Here is an 18,922-nt window from a genome sequence, read left to right as displayed (position 1 = left end):
CACAGCCACAATCACCATTAGTTCATGACTTTACTGACCCTGGTGAAATGGCAGGCAGTCCTTCCAAAAGCACTAGGTCAAATTGATGGGTAGTTGTCTTGCTGGCCCTTTTGTTTAACAAATGTATTGGTTGCTTTCTATCCAGACTTAGATAAATGAGTAACAAATTAAAAGAAACGTTTTTATGATTCACTGCAGTAGCTTGCTTTTTGTGCTCTTCTCTTTTCTGATTCACTGCAGTAGCTTGCTTTTTGTGCACTTCTCTTTTCTGATACAAGGTTAAAAGTGACTGGTAAACCTTTTAAGGTTATTGAAACTAAATTATTAACGTTGTGTTTCACCTTCCTTTTGTCCTCTTCATGGCATTCTCCCTGATTGCTTACTGCTACTCCACTCCTACAAGTTGTAAATCAAATGAAAAACCTTTAAAGTACAAAACCATCTGATTAAAATTTTCATCCACAAGGGAACCACAGATATGACAGGAAGCCACATTATGCAGTTTTTACATTTAAAACATCTGACAGTCTTTTTTTTTCATGTGTGTGAAAATTGAGCCCTTTCATCTTTGTAAGCAACAAAAAGGATGATTCTCACTCATAAAACCCATTTGCAACCTTCAAAACATCTTTGATAATCTTCTCCATTGCATAACTGCATTTGGTGCAGTATATGCAGGCATTAAGTGCCATGACACATGGCTAGTCTGGTAACATTTGAACTTCTCCCAGCTCTAACCTGTACATCTCACAGGACTGCTGAGATTACCCATCAAACTCAGCACCAGATCACTCACAGAGAGCCCACACTCCATGGGCAGTTGGAAACATAAAGGAAGACATGGTAAACTATGATCAAGGGTCTAATAAAAACCTATGGTGAATACTTCTGAGGGAAAAAACATACCTTTAAGGAATGAACTCTCTCTAGAAGGAAGTAAAATCTAATTTACATTTTAGTGAGGTTTTTAATGCAATTCCTATCTTAGATTAGATATGGGTTTATTTGACAACACACTTCTGAAAAGTTGGCAAACAACAACTTTCTTAATGCTGCTTCTCAGCAGCAGAGTATAGGATGATCCATCACCAAGTTTTCAAGATCTGAGCTCCTGATACTCCAAAAGAAAATAAACCAAGCAAATTTCTGCATTTCAGTTTTCATTGGATTTCATAGCTGCTGCACATTTATGGTCTGCTAGGCTGGCACACAGTTACTGCACATATGCCACAGCAGTAAGAGGTTGGTTTGTCCAGCAGTGGAATCCCTGCACTGGAGTTAAAACATTGCCCTGAACCATGAACAGACCTTGAAGAAAGCCTGTGGTGCTAACACTACACTATTTAATATCTGAAAACATATCAATGTCTGATAACACATTCATTACAGAGATATGAAGTTTCAGGGAAGCACTGAGCTCTCATTAAATAGCAGCACCGTCTGCTGGGCCAGCTCCTCATTTATTTCATTGACACACCATTTAAATGCTGCCGCATGAACAAGGTGTAAGCCAATTGTTACAGGTCCAACCAGAGTATTTGGTACACTGTATTGAGTCAAAAGCACAGAAATCCTCCTTCCTAATCCCACAGCATGTGATGTGTGAATTGCTTTTCTAGGGAACAAGGTCAGTGACAGGGCATTGAGAGCTCTGTCAGGAAATGATGCTGAGCAGGAAAACCTTCAGGAAAGTATCCCAAGAGCTCCAGGAGAATCACTGAAATTACTACCTGACCCATATTTGGGTCAATAATGCTAATCAAGAGAGATTTCTTCATGAGGAGAGGGTCTCAAAGATGTTTGTTTTCCTTTGTTTAGGATGTAAGGTATGAGTTCCATTTAGTGTTTCATACAGAAGGAAAGCATAATCTCAGCAGGAGTAGAAAGCACTGATGGCAAACCTTGCATGGGAAAGTATGAGGTGCTGAGATGGGCAGAGGGGACTAACATGGGAGCAGTGGCTGAAGACAGTGACTGGGTCTCTGAGCCAGAAGACAGCAACATGTGGGCATTTATGCTGTATTTGATCTGGCACTATTGCTTTTCCCTACAGATTAAAATCTGTAGTGCCATTTCCTACTGGCAAGATTTTTCTCATGGAAACCTGAGCAAGCTGCATACAGAATGAAGGAGCTCTTACGGCTTGTATTTATCAATTTGTTTTCTCAGATGTCAGTTTTTCTTCCTTTCCCCCACCTTTTTCTTCCTGCCTTTGTTTTGGTGCTCAGACACCTAGACTCTCGCAATCAATCAAAGCAAACTAGCTCCCATAAACCTGCTTAGAGGAAAACAATTTCTTCCTCAGGCCTCCAACCCACTCCCTAGAAACCAGCTGTTTCTCTAAATATACAAGGCAACACACCTGAAAAACTGAGTATGACATTACATGACAGGAGAAACCATTTCAGCTCTGCCATCCCATTGCTTTGTAGAATTGGGACTCATGTAATAAAAGATATAGTTTAAACAGTTTGGAGATCCATTTATACAATATACATTAAAAGAGTCACCAGCCAGAATAAAAAATAGGCAAGGGCATGAACAGCTGGGAATCCTCAGCAAGACCCCATACACTTCACAGAAAGATTTATAGTCTCTTCTTCTGTCCCAGGGAATTTTTTTGTTCTACAATGGCACAGTTGTGACAAAGGAAGAAATGAAGCACAAAAAGGTGAAAAACAAATTCCCATCTTTCGTTTGCTAAATGCTGCTGTACCCACTCTGGTGTCAGATGATGAGCTTGGCTCCCCTTTGTTTCAGCAGCCACCGCAACACATTGTGCAAGGCCTCCAGCTGAGTCAGAGCTCACTCGCTGTGCTCTGCGCACACAGATGGCAGTAGGCAGAGAAATGTCAGGATACTTGGATTAGCTCGGCTTTGGTCACGCACAGAAGCAGAGCTCAGGACACCAAACAATCCCAAATTAAACATGAAGCTTCCTCCCCAGACCAGGCACCTTGTTTTTCAGGCATTAGTCACTAAGGAACTTCCAGGCTGGTGTGTCTTGCTGTGGGTTTAAGTGTGTGCTTTTATGGCTCTACATCCCAGCAGTAAGGGTACCTTGCCCTGGCAATAAAATAAAGCCATCACATAAAAAATGTGCTATGATGTTTTAAGTTTTTAAATCACTTGGAATGCATGCATGTAGTTAACTTTTACTGTTATTGTTGCCAACCCCCTTGAGGGAAAAGCAATCTTCCTATTCCCCTCATTCTATGTATGGCATCTTTTTTGTCTGACATATTTCAGTAATTGGGCATGTTTATTCCTCAGCTAGTTCTAACACAACCAGTAGAGGCTGCATTTTGAATCTATGAGAGCAAGCTGGCAAGTGCCATGGAAAAAAATTAACATTTCCAACAGTATGCAACACATGGATGAATGTTACTCAGCCTGATGGGATGCGCAATTTTTAAATCTCATACAAATGTCTGTGTATTATTCCACCACTTCTCCCTGTGAACACTCTGGTTTTGGTTGAAGGCTATTTCCCATTCAGACTCTTTTTCTTCAGCACTTTCTCCTGTCTTTTCTATCGGCTGTAACACCCATTACTGGCTCTCACTCTCTTCAGGGACTTGTTTCACTGCCTTCCTTTCCATTTTGTTTGTACTAATTCTGTCCCCTGGTCTTCTCTCTGACTTAAGGCAAAAAGCAGGTCCAGTTCTTCCTCTATACACAATCTAAAGGAATATGAAATACAAACGGGTGAGAATTTGCCAATTTCACCTTTTGAACAGAGATAAAACAACACTCTTTTGCACTATACTTCTGTTTGTCAGTGCCAAACCACAGATCAACTACAAAAGCAGGCCTTCTCAACCAGGTATTAAAAAAGCACTTCCAACCCAAATTCTCCTTTTGCAAATTTCCAACTGATTATGAGGGTTGCATCATAGATTAGAGTGCTCCACTCATGCTTGACATGCTCATGCTCAAACATGAAAAATTGCAGAAAGGGCAGTACTACCATGGTGTCAGCATACTTCTTCTTACCACTTTTAGTCCAAACCTTCAGGATCCTCCTTGCTCCCCACCCAACTGTCACAAGCAAAGGATACATAGGAAACTCTCAAATGTAGAACAAAATAACTTAAGAGAGCTGCAACCATATTGCTGAACAGCAGTTCATTGTTCCCATGCCTTGGATAGTTTTAGGTCTTTATTTTACTCAAAGATCTCTTACTTACCAATGCCCTGACCTTGGCATCTGTGCTACTCTCTTAAAGCTAATGTGATCTGCTCACACAAAGCAGACTATTGCCAAGGAGCATAAGCAGTCCTAGTGATGTCACTGAACTCATTAAAGATATAGTTGACTTCTTGCCCCTAGAAAACCTAATTATTAAATGTAACCTTAGCTGAAAACAGTAGTGCTTGTTGATAAGCAAAGTAAAACAAAAGGTGTTTTGTTCAAACATAAATATAGAACTTGACCAATAAATAGGAGTTCCTGCTTTATAACTGTGGCAAACTGTAGTTAACCATGAAATTCCTGAGATAATTGATATAAAAAAAGAATGGAGTACTCTGAAATACAATCATGTGCATAGTTTGAAAATCTAATTCCTAATGCAATTCATAACATTAACACCAGTTCTAGAAAACTTAGTGGTTCATTTTAATAAACAGCAAATGCTGCACATTCTCACTCTGAGGACCCATTAGGAAGCTAACCCTGATGTAAAACTGCTATAATCTATCTTCTGAGAATTATTTTAAAATATACCTTTTATAGCAAATGTAAAACATAATAACTGTGCTATATTTATTTGTTGCTATAGCTATGGATTGCAAATTTAGAAAGGAAAAATACACTTCAAATACTATCACAGACAATAAGAGCCTTATGCTTCTATACAATATTAAACATGCCACCACCCACTGGTGATATATAAATCACAGCACTGTTAAATCAGCTTCTTTCTTAGAGAAAACTTACTTCTTGAAATTTCTTAGATTTTTCGTAAGATTTAATGTTCGTATTTTATCTATTTTTATCTATCAAAGCACCAAAAACTACTATGTGTCACTGCAGTCCATCCATAAAATTTACACAAACAGCTAAATCAGAGAAACCAATATCCTTGAAACTCAAGTGACTAAAGGAACAGTTTAAAAATTGAGATTTTAAGTGAATATTCTCAAGGGTCAAGACACTGTCTTAAGACTGGCATATGCCTAGAATATTTACAGACATCTTTCCCTCTCCTCTGCCTTTATAAAATGACTGCAAAACAGTGCTCCCTAAACAGTAACAGGCTACACTGAACAGAATGTACAGGTCTATCCACTGAAGCCACAGGGCAGCTTTGCAGGTATTGTGCTGTCTTACAAAATAAGCCCGATACAGTTATCCTCAAAAAAAGTCAGGTGGTTCACATGCATCTTAGTATGGAAAAATTTTCCCAGGATGAGAATGGATATTCCATTATTTGAGGCATTCAATTTTAAGCTGGTTAAAGCTACCCTGGTAATAATGCTATGGAGAAAAATGCTGCAGAGACAACATTCACCACCACAGAAATTAATAGAAGCCCCTCAAATTTCCTTATATAGGTATTGCAGCCTAGTTTTGTACATTTTTCTCTCCTCCTTGCTGCACACTCCAGGATTTCATGAGAAATTTTTGCATGAGCTCTGTTCAACCTCCATGTAGAATCTACCAGTTAAAGCATCACTCTAGGTTTGAAGACTATCTGCTGAAGGCATTGAGGAATCAGCGTGAAAATACTACTTCTCAGACCAAAATTATTCAAAAAGAAAAGAATATTCATATACATCATATGTAAAATTTTAGCACACAGGAAAAAACCACTAAAATATACGTAGATGGCTTTAAAAAACAGCAGTGAAAATACAAAGTAACCAGGGGGAGGTAGTTTTAAGGGAAGTGAAATCATATACACATATGTGAGCTCCAAAATGCCCCTTCCCTCTTTTTTTTTTCCTTTATTTTGTGGGGGTGTGTGTGAGAGAGGATATCTGACAGATGTCAAGGTCAAATCACACAGCCTTTAGAGCTAATACAAACTATTACAGCACTCTACATGTATGTGTCACAAAAAATGCATGTGATTTTAAACTCTTAACCACAGATTACAGGTTGGCTTCCTGTGGCTTTTTAAACATATGGTCAGACGCGAGGATGGAAGAAAGCATTTTTGTGTGATCTGTCATTGATCTGAGAATGTAATCTTTGTTTTATTTAAGTGTCACGGCTTGCTACAGTAATGAGCTGAATAGAATATTTTAAAGGGTTAAGCTTTTGAAATGAGCAGATTCAGGGAAGGGCACAGTAACATCTTCCCGCCTAACAAGTCAGTAAACACTGCACATACCTGAAGGCCTTACTGTTTAAGGTCTTTCTTTAAAAAAAAAAAAAGGTATAAATCTCAAAGCACTAATTTTAATGTCAGATTTGGCATAATTGCTGTATAATTATCTAATGCCTAATATGTCCTTGAACGAACAAAATGCACCACATAATCACACCCCATAATTACAAAATACATATAATCCCTATTTATATACTCACACACTTGAGTATAAAATATGCTATTATAATCTTCTACTAAGAACTTTGCTAAAAATTGTAACTATCTGATATTTTTCCTTCTCTCTCATTCTGGCTTTACTCTTGCTTCTGTTTGTCTCATCCTAACTATAAGCAGCAAGGGGTGAAGATTAGTTATTTGCTATACAGTTACACCTAACACACTGGGGCTTGAACTACATGAAGCTTCTTCATATCCATGTTAAATCAAACAGTAGCAAGGTCTAGGCAAAGGCATTTAAAAAACCACCTCATTCAGGTCTCCCTGAGCATTCCATGAACACAGGGAATTTTGTGTACCAGGATGTGAGGACCCAATGTGGTAAATTTAATGCTCAATTTCTCCACATCTTTTCCTCTCAAAAAGCTCTTCTTACCTGGAGTCAGGTACCCTCACAGATGTAGCTGATTCACTATGTCTGACCTTCAAAATACACTGATATTGGATTCATTGCTGGGTTGCAGCATCCCACATCACACTCCGTTCACTGCCATACAAGAAATGTATTTTATGTTTGCTTTTGCCAATGATACTGCAAGACAGAGTGCAAATTAATTGAAATAGAAATACAATTTTATAAGAAAGTATTAAAATTCTTGAAAAAATTGTGTTTTTATAAAGTGGATCATAACATCCTCACTACAAAACCAAAGGATGCCATGAAAGAGACTAAGAGTTACTCAAACACTCTCTATAGGCAATGGTTTTTATGTTAATGCAAGGAATGTGCTTAATTTTTTCAACTACTAGAGATGAAAAAGAAATCTGTCTAATCCTGTAAAATAAATGATTTTAAATGTCAAGGCTCTGACCACTGTATTCTTGCCAGGTAACTTAATCCCATTGCTTTCAAATTAAACATGGAATTTGAACTACTGCTGCTCTGCTCTAAACAATGTTGCTTCAAACAGATGATTCAAGAAAATCAAGTAATTACAATAAAAGAATAAAAACATGTCAGCTACATTCACTTAGTATTGTTTTTGTGCATCTACACCATGGACACTGCCACTCCTGAGCAGAAGCCAGGTGTGGAATTAAAAACATCTGCTCTGCCTGAGCAACCCAGGTTCAGTCATCCAAAATCTTCCTTTTATATCTCCTGCCATTGGGGTCACTGACATTGCTCGGGCTGCCCTTCTTTGTCTGGAGTATCAATAACCTCTTTATCCTTCTCACAGCTTTCTTCTAGTCATTCTGTCAAAGCTAAGCCCCATATTTTCATTTTACTGCTATTGTGCTGTATCAGTTACTTCAAATATTGGAAGATTCATGATTAGTTACTACAGTATTTCTTCCCATGTCATTTCATTTTTTCTTTTCATGTCATCCACTTTCACAAATGCTAAAAACACCTTACATTCACCTTGAGTAAACACATGTCCATATGTATTAATCTTGGTCAAGCAATATTTGCCCACTATGCAGTCAACATTTTCCAAAGATGAGACCTCCTCTTAGGCACCAAAACCAAAATGCAGAAAACCCCAGATGCGTGTTTCAAAATCACAGATAATCATTGAAAATAAGACATAGTGGATTACAGAAAATGGATGTCAGTCCAAATTTAAGTACCTAATCTGGAAAATGCCTTAAACGTGCAGTTCTGAAACGGAAATGTTGAAACAAGCCTTAGAAGACGGCTATTTTTTTCAATTACAGTAATGACAGAGACTAAATCACAGACTCGCTGAATATTCTGAGTTGGAAAAGACCCACAAGGATCACTGAATCCAGCTTTTAAGTGAATGGCCTGTACAGGGATCCAACCCACAACCTTGGTGCTATTGGCATCCTGCTCTAACCAACTGAGCTAATCACCCCTACCAAAATCCTATCAAAAACCTGCAAACCTCTACAGATTTGAAGCAGTATTGCTCTGTATTTTACTTAAGGGTCAGATATTAACATAACAAAATAAGTACAGATACCATGGAACTATGACAGAAAGAAGCCAGGTCTGACTCCTGACTGTGAAGCTCTTTATATCATTCTAGATTTGAAGTGGGAAAGGCACAGCATGAGATGCACCCACCTTAAGCTGCCAGTTCACAAAAAGGTGATGCCATCCAAGTGCACAGAATCAGCTGTTCATGCCCCTTCCATGGACACTTCTTCCCTCTCCCACATCCGTGCTCATAAACTAACACCATTTTCACCTAACTCCAGCTCTGGTAATCACCAGGCACTTCATGAGACCAATGACACCTCAGACTCAGCAGAAACGGTTCGGTGATTGCCAAACTGGCACTGGGAGGAGGTCAGACCATCAGAAATTGAAGCAACTAGAAAGGCAACAAAACATTCTTCTTTTTGCTGGCTGTGAGACGCCACAGTAGCCCAGTTGTGTGCAGAAGCAGAGCACCAGGGCTCTGGGAAACGGAACTGGCTCTGTATGAAATGTTAACATCAGTAACGACCTTCTCAGGTTCACTTTGTCAACAACACAATATTTCTGTATACAAAATCCTTTAGCAACTTGGAAAAACTGCAAAATCATGAAAACCCCCCAATTGCTGCAGTCAAGAAGTTTCATAGGTTAACAAGCTTTTCCAGCAAAGTATCTAAGATTCTGAATTAAAATTCTTGAAACTTTGTGTTGAGAAGAGAAAATCACCAGATAAATGGAATGATATTGACAAAACCACACAGAAGTGTAGCAACTAACCATGTATCTCTAAGCCAGTACAGAATTCCCCCTTCCTTCTGTTAGGAAGACTTTAAACCAGCAAACTTGTGATCACTCAGCTAAACCCAAATGAATTCATGGGCACATTTTGCAAAATATGATATACTCAAAGTCTGCACATATGGAAGCAACACAAATAATTAAAATTAAAGAAAAAAGCACCCTCGGGTCATAAAAGAGTCTTCAGAGAGAAAGACAGAGTGACACTAACAACAACAACAACCACTGCAAGCTAGAATATCTACATCCATAGCCATCTACATATTAAAAAGAATGCATATTCATATTCCCTAAGCGATGTCCCTCTGCTCTTCCAAAGTCAAAGGAACTCTTCTCTAAGCGGATAAAATCTTTCTCACTATGTTTTTCAGCAGCTGTCTTTGCTGGTTTCTAATCAAAGCTCAAGATAACTGGCTTTGGCAACAGACTGTAGTTTCCCAGATGAGTAAGCAAACAAAGAGTTTCTTTTTCCCCCTCTTCCACAGAACTTTAGATGCATTTTCTGTCTCAAGAGGGAATTGATGACTTCCATAATCTGGTCAACACCTCAAATACATTTAATGAAGGAACGTCAGGGGTCTATGGTATTTGTATACTTCAAAATGTGGACAGCTACAAGACAAAGATAAATGCCAGCCTGGAAAACAAAAATCTGGACTGTAGCAATTTATAAGAGTAGAAAATGAGAAAACTTTAGACAATAATTGATTCATATTTGACTGAGAAACAGACATAAGGAGAGCAAGTAAATTGACATATAAAAAATCTTCACTTGGGTTATTCTTAAGTATTCTTTAAATGGGGGAGGGGAGCTCATCACAACAACATTCACTGGAAGACGATATTGATTTAGAAGGCAGAGCCTGAAGGATGTCAAACCAGAAAATCACTATAATCAACTACAAAGGAAATTCATCACGACAAAAAAGGAAGTGGGTGGATAAGCAAAGCCTATGGAAGAAAAAGAAAAATAACATTGCCTACTGTTAGATACATCATTAAAAAAAAAAAAAAAAAGTGTATGTTAAAAGGATTCCTATTCAGTTAATATGAGAAATCTAATAGATAGATACCAACCCATTAGGATACAGGATATATTGTCTTGAAGAGATACTGAAGAGTTCCATAAGCAAATGTGTCTTGCCACTGTGTTGAAAGACAAATTTTAGGTTGAAGATTAAAAATCTGAATACTTAAAAACATAAAACTTATATTTCTTAGATAGACTGCATAAAAAAAGAGAAAACATATTCTAAAGCTGCAATTCTAATTTACTTTTCTATAATGAAACAGAAGAGTATTGAATAAAGTCCAGCAGAACTCAGCATGTTGATAATTGACAAAGCAGACAACTTCAAACATCCTAGGACAAGAAAGATTAAATTTAATATGTCTCAAATGTGTGGGTTTAAAATAATTTCATTCAACATTTGTTCTCAGTCTTGAATAGGAGAAGAGGAAGAGGGGAGATTAAATGGCAGGTGAATTGAATGTTTCTTTTGATGATAATAAAATCTAGAGCACTGATGGAATGTAATTTATTCTAAACCAGCACAAACCACAAATGTGTGTGACATGGGCCTGATCCTTCAGTGCAATCTGGAAGCAGGAACAGCAACACATCCAGCTCAAAGCTACACTTTGCACATGGGGTGTGTACAGCACCGGATTTCCAATGCAGCCTTCACACAACAATCTGACAGCCAATTCAGGGAAGAAGATTCAGATTCAGATGCAGTTTATGTTTTGGAATGCCCTGCTTTTCTCATGTTTGACTAGAGAATATTTCTCGACACAGACAAGTGGTGCAAGCAGTTGAAAATGAGGCTAGGCAAGTTTAATATGAAGAGTCAGAAAACTGTAGTGAACAACAATATTTGGCCAGAAAAATTTCGTATACAAGTTGCATAATTCACATTCCCCTCCATAGCTCTAAACTGTGCTACACTAAGCAGTAAGTCGGGTCCTAAAAAATAGTAGACATCTTGCAAGGGGTGGTAACTTTTACCACAGCTGCTGAAATTGGTAGCCCTCATAGTCAACCCTGAAGTCCACCTTCATCTTCTACCACCTATCTTCATTAGTGATTTAATAAAAACACCCCACCCACCATCCCCAAGAATAAAATTTGTGCACTTGGTACACAAATTGTGTGCAAGGTAACTACATGCAGTTTTTGGGCACTGTTTTTTCACCACTGTCAGCCAAAAGCATATTGTGTCAGATTTAAATGGCAACTTCATGAATATCTGGACTCAGACAGAGAGTGGGATTCATCTAATAAAATGAAGACATCTATACCTGTGTCAGTCAGTTAAGATACATGAGACTTTTAGGTTAACAGCTGGACTTGATAATTCATATTTGCTTCACTAAGCGCTTGCAAGTGAATTCAAGAAGTCAGTGAACTGCATATGCAAATAAGTTTACAAAACTATAGATTTCTTATTTATGCACTTTTTTCTTTTTTTTTAACCTAATTTTTTCTACCTTAAAGAAACAAAAACAGTTGGACTGGATCACACAAAAGATCTATCTGCTCCATGTCTTGTAATTGCAAATATCTAGGGAAGAGTACAAATGTATATAGAAACCTCTCTGATACACACCTCCCATCAGTGCAATTTGCATTACTGACTGCTTTAGATGGGTTGATATTTTTTCTTGAGGCAGTGATAACAACACACAGGGATCCGATAGCATTTTTCTGTGCAATGCTTCAGAGCAGCAAAGCACTTTACAAGTTCTTAATATGACTATTCAATGTGTTCACTTTTATTAGAAATTTGATGATGAAATGCTCAGATTTAATATGCCTGTTACTTGTATGAGCACAAAATAATTCATCCAAAGCTTGAAGCCTATTAGCTGCCAACCAGTCTACCAATTTACATGATTTTCTGATTAAAAGCACCCTGAAGATCACTGCAGTAATAATGAGGTGTTTCTTAAAGAAGCCAAAGCAATATACTTATTTAAAAATATTTATTTTAACAGTAGTTTAAACATAGTAGTTACAATTTTCTTTTTTAGACACGCAAAAAGTAAACATTTGCCTCTCTGGCAAAGCTACTTTTGCAAAAATTTTCAAAGCATTAGCTGTGAACTTCCAACTTCCCATAACATATTGAGCTTATGTTAAGACAAGGTAATTTTCTATGATTTGAACTATTTAGCACAAAGTATCATGCTCTCACCTCTAACAGCTCTCCTTTTCTTTTCCATTCCTCTTAGTCCTAGCAAAACATTCTTCCAAACTTCTTATGTAAAAACTACTACTAAATAGCAATAATATTAATTTTATCAATAATAAAACTTAACACCATGACACAAAACTTATTTTACCAGGACAAATATTTCTAAAAAAATCACATAATCTCACATGACTAGCAGAACATTAATAATGACCTTACCAAAAAAAAGTCAAATCAATAAGTTTACACTGGGGCCTCTATACAGTGCCATATAATAGACAACACAAAACTGCACAGTGAATTCAAATGCTTTTCCCTGGCTGAAAGGGACCTGAAAGTCCTGCTCTCATGAAAATGAGTTATAACTGGTTATGCCAATCTCACGTGGCCATAGAAGATTTCTGATGCTGGAGAAATCCATAGCCTTGACAAGTAATCTACTTCCTGTGCTTCATCCTCTTTATCACTAGACAAAAATATCTTCTTAACTCCCCCTGTAAATCCAGTATTTTTTCCCCATGCACTGCTAGTAGGGAGAATAAACTATTCCCTTCTTTTGAGAAACCTATTACATCAGATCAGGGTGGTTCCCAGAGTTCGATAGCAGTAAAGACCACCTCTTGAAAAGATGTGTATCCTTTTGAAAATAATTTATAAAACATCTTTCCATTAATAATTATTGCTATGAAGTTAAAACAACGTCTATTTGCACACTCTCATGTTAAGTCCTTTGTTATGCTGGCACTGTCAACATAAAATTTATAAATGTATTACTTATTGAGCCAATTATAATAATCAAGTGAGAAAAATTCCATTACAAATATTAAAATAATCTATTATTGCATTTTAAGGCGTTGACTACATAATGTCAAGACTTCTTAAGCAATATTACAGTTGCTGAGATATCAAAATTGTTATATGGTTTTTCAAATTATTCTTTGAACAATGTCTCCCCCAATCTATCATATAGTATATTATCTACATAAAGCAAAAAGTCTTATAGTCTTACAGATTCTTTTACGTTATAAAACTGGTTCTTGCCTTGCTTGAGTAAATGGTATTAATGGAACATGTAAAAGTAGATGACTGTATACAACTGCTATTTTGTCCCTGAAAGGCAAATTCTTCTCTAGCAGCCATTCAAATTAGAGCTATCACACGCAACTGAAATTGCTGAGGAAATGTCTGTAAACAACATTTAGTTTTTAAATTCAACTTCAAGTAAATAGAGATTGCACAGGAGAGTTTACTCAAAAGCCACAAATAGACATTATTTAACAATTCAGGCATTATTTTCACTGAAGTATATAAAATTTTATAGTACAATATAGAAACAATACCTTTCTTAAAAACAAAAGAAACCCCAGGTATTTATCAATTTGGTAATCATATCTGGGGCTCTGTGATATTTAAATACCCATCAAAAAGAGACAGCTAGTTAGATATAAAAAACATCTACGTATTTAAGTCACCTTAGAAGAAAAAATAAGCTTTGAATTTAGTGAAATAGGCAGTGTTTAGTTAACAATATTTGAGTCTCCAGAAGAATACAAGCCCAGAAAAACCCTAAAACTGGCCAGATTCAGCAAGTTGAATCTACTTTTTTTTTTTCGTCTTGCTTATATTCTTGCCCCATTAAACATTTTATGATGGAAGGTGAGAAAGGCAAATGAAAGGTCCAAGTACTTGATTATTATAATCCTATAAATTAATTCCTTTACATAGTATTTGTTTTACATACAGATGTTTATAATTTACATGTATTTAAATCCTGTAACATTTAAGCGCATTGGAGTGCTTGAAAGGACACAGTAGTTGTCCAGACACTGTCAAATTCGACATAATACTTCGCCTTTTCATGCACAGGAATGAGGACAGAGACTGATCTAACCAAGAGGAAAGGGCAGGAAGGTGCAGAGGTTTCAAGCTTGATCTTGCATGTATATGAATCAGGTTTAGTTCTCCCCCCAACTACTGTAATTGCAGCCAAAAGTCACTTGGTGAGTTATCATCAGTGCAGATGCCTGAACATGGAAATCTAAGTGTCATTTTAGTGACCCAAAGACTTATTTCCATTGAAATGGCAAATATGAAACAGACCTACAGCAGCTGCAGACCCTTCTTGACTGGAGCTATTAGGCCAGATTTGTGACCTTTAGGACATCCAAAGTTGCTCCAAACATTTACATTTAGGTATTACATTCGCCTTTCACAGGATATTCACAAGCCTAATTCTCATTATGAAAATCAGATGTCCCAGACATTAGAGAAAGGCATGTTCCTAGAGTGCTTTGATTTTCCCTGTGGAGGTATCTCTATCTATGCACTACATATAGATTTCTCTCTCTTAATACCCATACTGTGTGTGAACATCCTCCTCAGTGCCTCCATTTAATGCGAACGTCAACCTTGCAAAGGCAGATGTGAAAGTGATGTTGATTCACCACAACATCAGGATTACAGAACATCATCAGAGCAAAGCAGACAATGCCCTGGAGAGCTACGGACGGCCAAGCCTTCATTGAATGGACTTTCATTTGAACCATGCCCAGAGAGAAAGCTTGGTTGACTTTGGACTTAAAGAGTTCATATCAACTTGGTAACTAAATGACCTCAGGGCAGGATTAATATGTATGGGTAGGGAGCATTTGCAGCTCTGCCTAAAGCTATCTCACTTGGATGCTCTGAATTGCCCTCCTGAGGATACTAGCTCTCTCCTTTGGCTATATAGATAGCTTGGCTTTCTAATTTAGGCATGAATAAGCTCCTTTTGAAAGCTTTGAATTATTTTCTGTGGAGCCTCTGTGGCTTTGGCTAGAACACATCCCAACAGATTTAGGCCCAATGGAACCACATTATATCAGAGTATTTCAGAGATATCAATTCATCCTCCAGGAGCCAAGACCAGAATTTAGAATGAAAAATTTTGGTTCTAAACATATCAGTGGTATTTCTTTAAGTTCTCTGCATTTCACAAACATTTTCTCTTTAACTCTGTGAAATTTTCTAATTTGACAGCTAGATCCGTAAACCATCATGACTATCTAATCCTATCAACACTCTTAAGTGCAGTATGAAAGCCTAGTTCATTTAACCATCAAGTAATATCACGTAAGACCTAGTCCTGTTAATCATCATATTTATATATATATATCCAGAGAGAGAAGCATATGTAATCGATAGTACATTCAGCCTGTCAAAATGTTTTAATTATTCAGTCAGAACTGTATGACTGCATTAATCATTTCAGTGTTCACCACAGAGCAAGCTGGAAAAAGGTCTTGATTAAATAACTGCATAGGAATTTTTAAACTATTACTCTCAAATAAAATTTGAGATAAAAGTAAGGAAGGCATAAGCAGGTATAAGCAGGTATAAGTCAGGTCTAGGACTGCCCAGAAAACATTATTTTTCTGCCCCCTCTGCTAAGCCCTTTCCAGTTCAGATAATGTTTCTATTCTGCTGCAGGCTTCTCTCAGGAAATAAATTCTTAGCTTGATGTCACCTGAGGACATCCAAATGAACCATCTCCCATCTCTGTAGCCTCCTTTCTAATGTCGTGTTACACCTTAACATTTCACATAACAACTGTAAGACAGACAACCTGATCTTATTAAACTCCACAAAGTACTGCACCATACTCTATGGTATTGTAGAATTAAAAGTAAGATGACGTCACTCTTGAGGATTTGTTTGTGCTCTAAATGTACTCTTTCATAGGGCAATGCACTGGGCAAAACTGAAGGTTTTGGCCAAAAGAAAACAAGACTGGAAGAAGACTGATCTCTCCTTTTCATTCTTTTACAGGATATTCTTGATTTCATTCCCTTTGTACTATTTCCAGCCCTAATGTTGCAGGAGGAAAGGGGACGGATGCTGTCTAGAGGGGATAATTGCAGGAAGTATTTTGCATAACAGGGTGAGATACTAAACTATTAGACAGGACTTTTTCTTATCTGGTGTGTTTGCAGAGGAATGTATTAAGCAGAAAACCTTTAAGGTACATTAAGCTTGACAGTCGTCTTTCCTCCGTGGTGAGTTTGGCACATGTGACAAGGATCAGGGCTGCCACTCACTCTCATTTTAATGCCAGCTCAATCCTGACAATTCTCCAACATCTAGTGAACTTGTAGTGAGATATTCTGAAGAAGTTTTCCTTTTCCCTCAGTTTTTTAAATGAACTTAATATAGTGTAAAGTGAGAGTTTATGATCCCAGAGAGAGATACACCATAGACTAGCATAGCATAAAAAGTATCAGGATAGGCTTTCCAGCATCCCCCAGTGTCTCAACTCCAAGCCAAAGGGACTATTTCCTAATCAAAAGCCCTCATATTTTTCATTCTTCACTCCTCTTTTGATAACAAAAGGCCTAGACAAACAGAAGCAAATAGAAACTCTATTCTGCTGTTCATGCAAGCCTGTTCACAAAATGCCTCCCATAGGCTGCTTTCCACCAGCCCTGCTATTTCATTTAATCCATTCAGTCCTGAAGGATCAACTTAGGCAATTAGACAAGGGATGTGGACTCTGAGGGATAATTGGATGACTTGCATGCAATAAACTTCTTGCACGGTTTCTTCACTTTTTTCTTTTGGTCTCTTTGCTCATCCCTTTGTTTCTCACCATTAATTTTTTTAATCAAGTTTGGAACACCCTTGCAGTTACAGCAAGATAGTAATGTGACCGAGCAGCAAGAACCTGAACACCTACATTGCAGCTCCTGCTGTTTTATTCCTCTTTAAATTGTTCTGATGTGATATCAAATGGGATGCAGCAGTCAAGGCTCCATTTTTGTATCTGCAGCACTGCTGAAGTTGCAGGGTGGGAATAAATGAGCTCAGATGTGTTTGCCTAATCTCAGGTGGATCCTGGAAGAGAGCTCGTATGGGGGGAAAAAGCAGAATTTAATTGGTTGTATTCTGGTGAATTGTGTGTGAATTATATCACAGCCAAGGATCTTACTGACATACATTAAGGATTGCTGAAACGTAGTTATTACCTTTCTTTACCCCCTGTAACCTTCATCCCACCTTCTTGTCATCTCAAAGTCCAAAGTCTGGGAGATCTTTTGCCTTGGGCACACAACCTCATTCTCATCCTTAGTCCTCAGTCTGATGCTTCTAACGTTCATTTCTTCCTATTTTGACATATTCCTCTCATATCAACCGCTGCCCTCATGTAATCCTTCTTAATATTGTATTTATTTACTGTATAAAATTGCTTTCCTCTGCTCACATGAGTTTCAACTTCTCTTAGTTCCTTTTATTTCCTATACACTAACACAATTTGTCAGACTAGATACACAGCGATTTAAAATCACATACAAGTTTCAACATTTCCCTCTAACATTACAATATAATTCTCTTTTATAATAAATGCCGGTGAAATATTAATGATCACTACACTATCAACCATAAAAATCAATAACAACAAAAAATAAAAATCAAATCTTACACTGCCTAGCTTGAGTGCTAGAGACTGTGTACCCAGCTGCTGAATGTGCAGAAGTCCTTTTCAGCACTCGTCTGTAAGGAATAAAATACTGCAGCCACAGCTACCGAGACTTGGCTCAATCTGTAGGAATGAGAGTTTTCCTTCTGGATGTGCACATCCAGCCCAGCCTCACATGACAAATAGACACAATGTCCTGTAAACCTCCTCTGAAGAGAAGCTCAGGTAACACTGGCAGGCATAATACGAAATCAGGACAGACTGTGCAGAACCTTGTGAAATGCTGTAGGTTTCTTACAAATGAAAAACACCCATCAAAAACAAGGTCAAGAGCAGAACAAAACTTATTTCTTCTCCTACTAGAGAGATATGTATTCAAGAGATAGCTACCTTCAGATGAAAGTATGGAGGATTTTAAGATGGGATAAATACTTGACTGAGAAAGAAATGGAAAACCCCTTTTCAGAGTTCTTGAATGACTTGAGGCAGTTCTGCTCTCAGTATGGCCTCAGTGAAGAGCAGGTTTGAGTAGCTCAGGCAGAATGATGAAGAATGTGACTGTTGAGTTGCTTGAAATGGCATTCCTGTGCTCTACCCAGAGATTATAAATTGACTGAAGATGGAGTAATGAAATAAGAGGATGAAATATGAAAAATATGATTAAACTAAGCTCACAAAAGGAGTGATGTTGCATTTGTTGACAAACAAAGAAGGAAAGGAAGATGGTAATGCTTTGTGTCTTTTCTGGTGAGATGTGGTGATAGCTGAGCTGGTTCTGTCTTTCCAGCAGTCTAAAGACCACAATAGTTCTCAGCAGCAGCTAATTTGCCCTATTTTGTGACTGAGAAACACACATCAAAATAATTTTTTCCTCCTTACTTAGGATCTCAAGGGACACCCTCAGATAGGTACCATGAATCTCAGATGGTTTATGATTTTTTGTTGTAGACCCTAGTATATTCAAGAGAACATGGAGGCAATAAAAAATTTAGATTAAATACCAGGCAGTTGTCTTCTCAAACAAGAGCTA

The 18,922-nt window shown here is 37.6% G+C and overlaps 1 protein-coding gene across 10 annotated transcripts in view; it reads right to left on the bottom strand.

Moving 5' to 3' along the window:
* The window catches only part of PARD3 (par-3 family cell polarity regulator), a 449,586-nt gene that overhangs the window by 67,902 nt on the left and 362,762 nt on the right, over positions 1–18,922 (bottom strand). The window lies entirely within an intron of this gene.

This window comes from Aphelocoma coerulescens, chromosome 2, assembly GCF_041296385.1.
Source record: "Aphelocoma coerulescens isolate FSJ_1873_10779 chromosome 2, UR_Acoe_1.0, whole genome shotgun sequence".
Taxonomy (NCBI): Eukaryota; Metazoa; Chordata; class Aves; order Passeriformes; family Corvidae; genus Aphelocoma; species Aphelocoma coerulescens.
The sequence above is the reverse complement of the archived record's forward strand: the minus strand, read 5'-3'. Positions and strand labels throughout refer to the sequence as shown.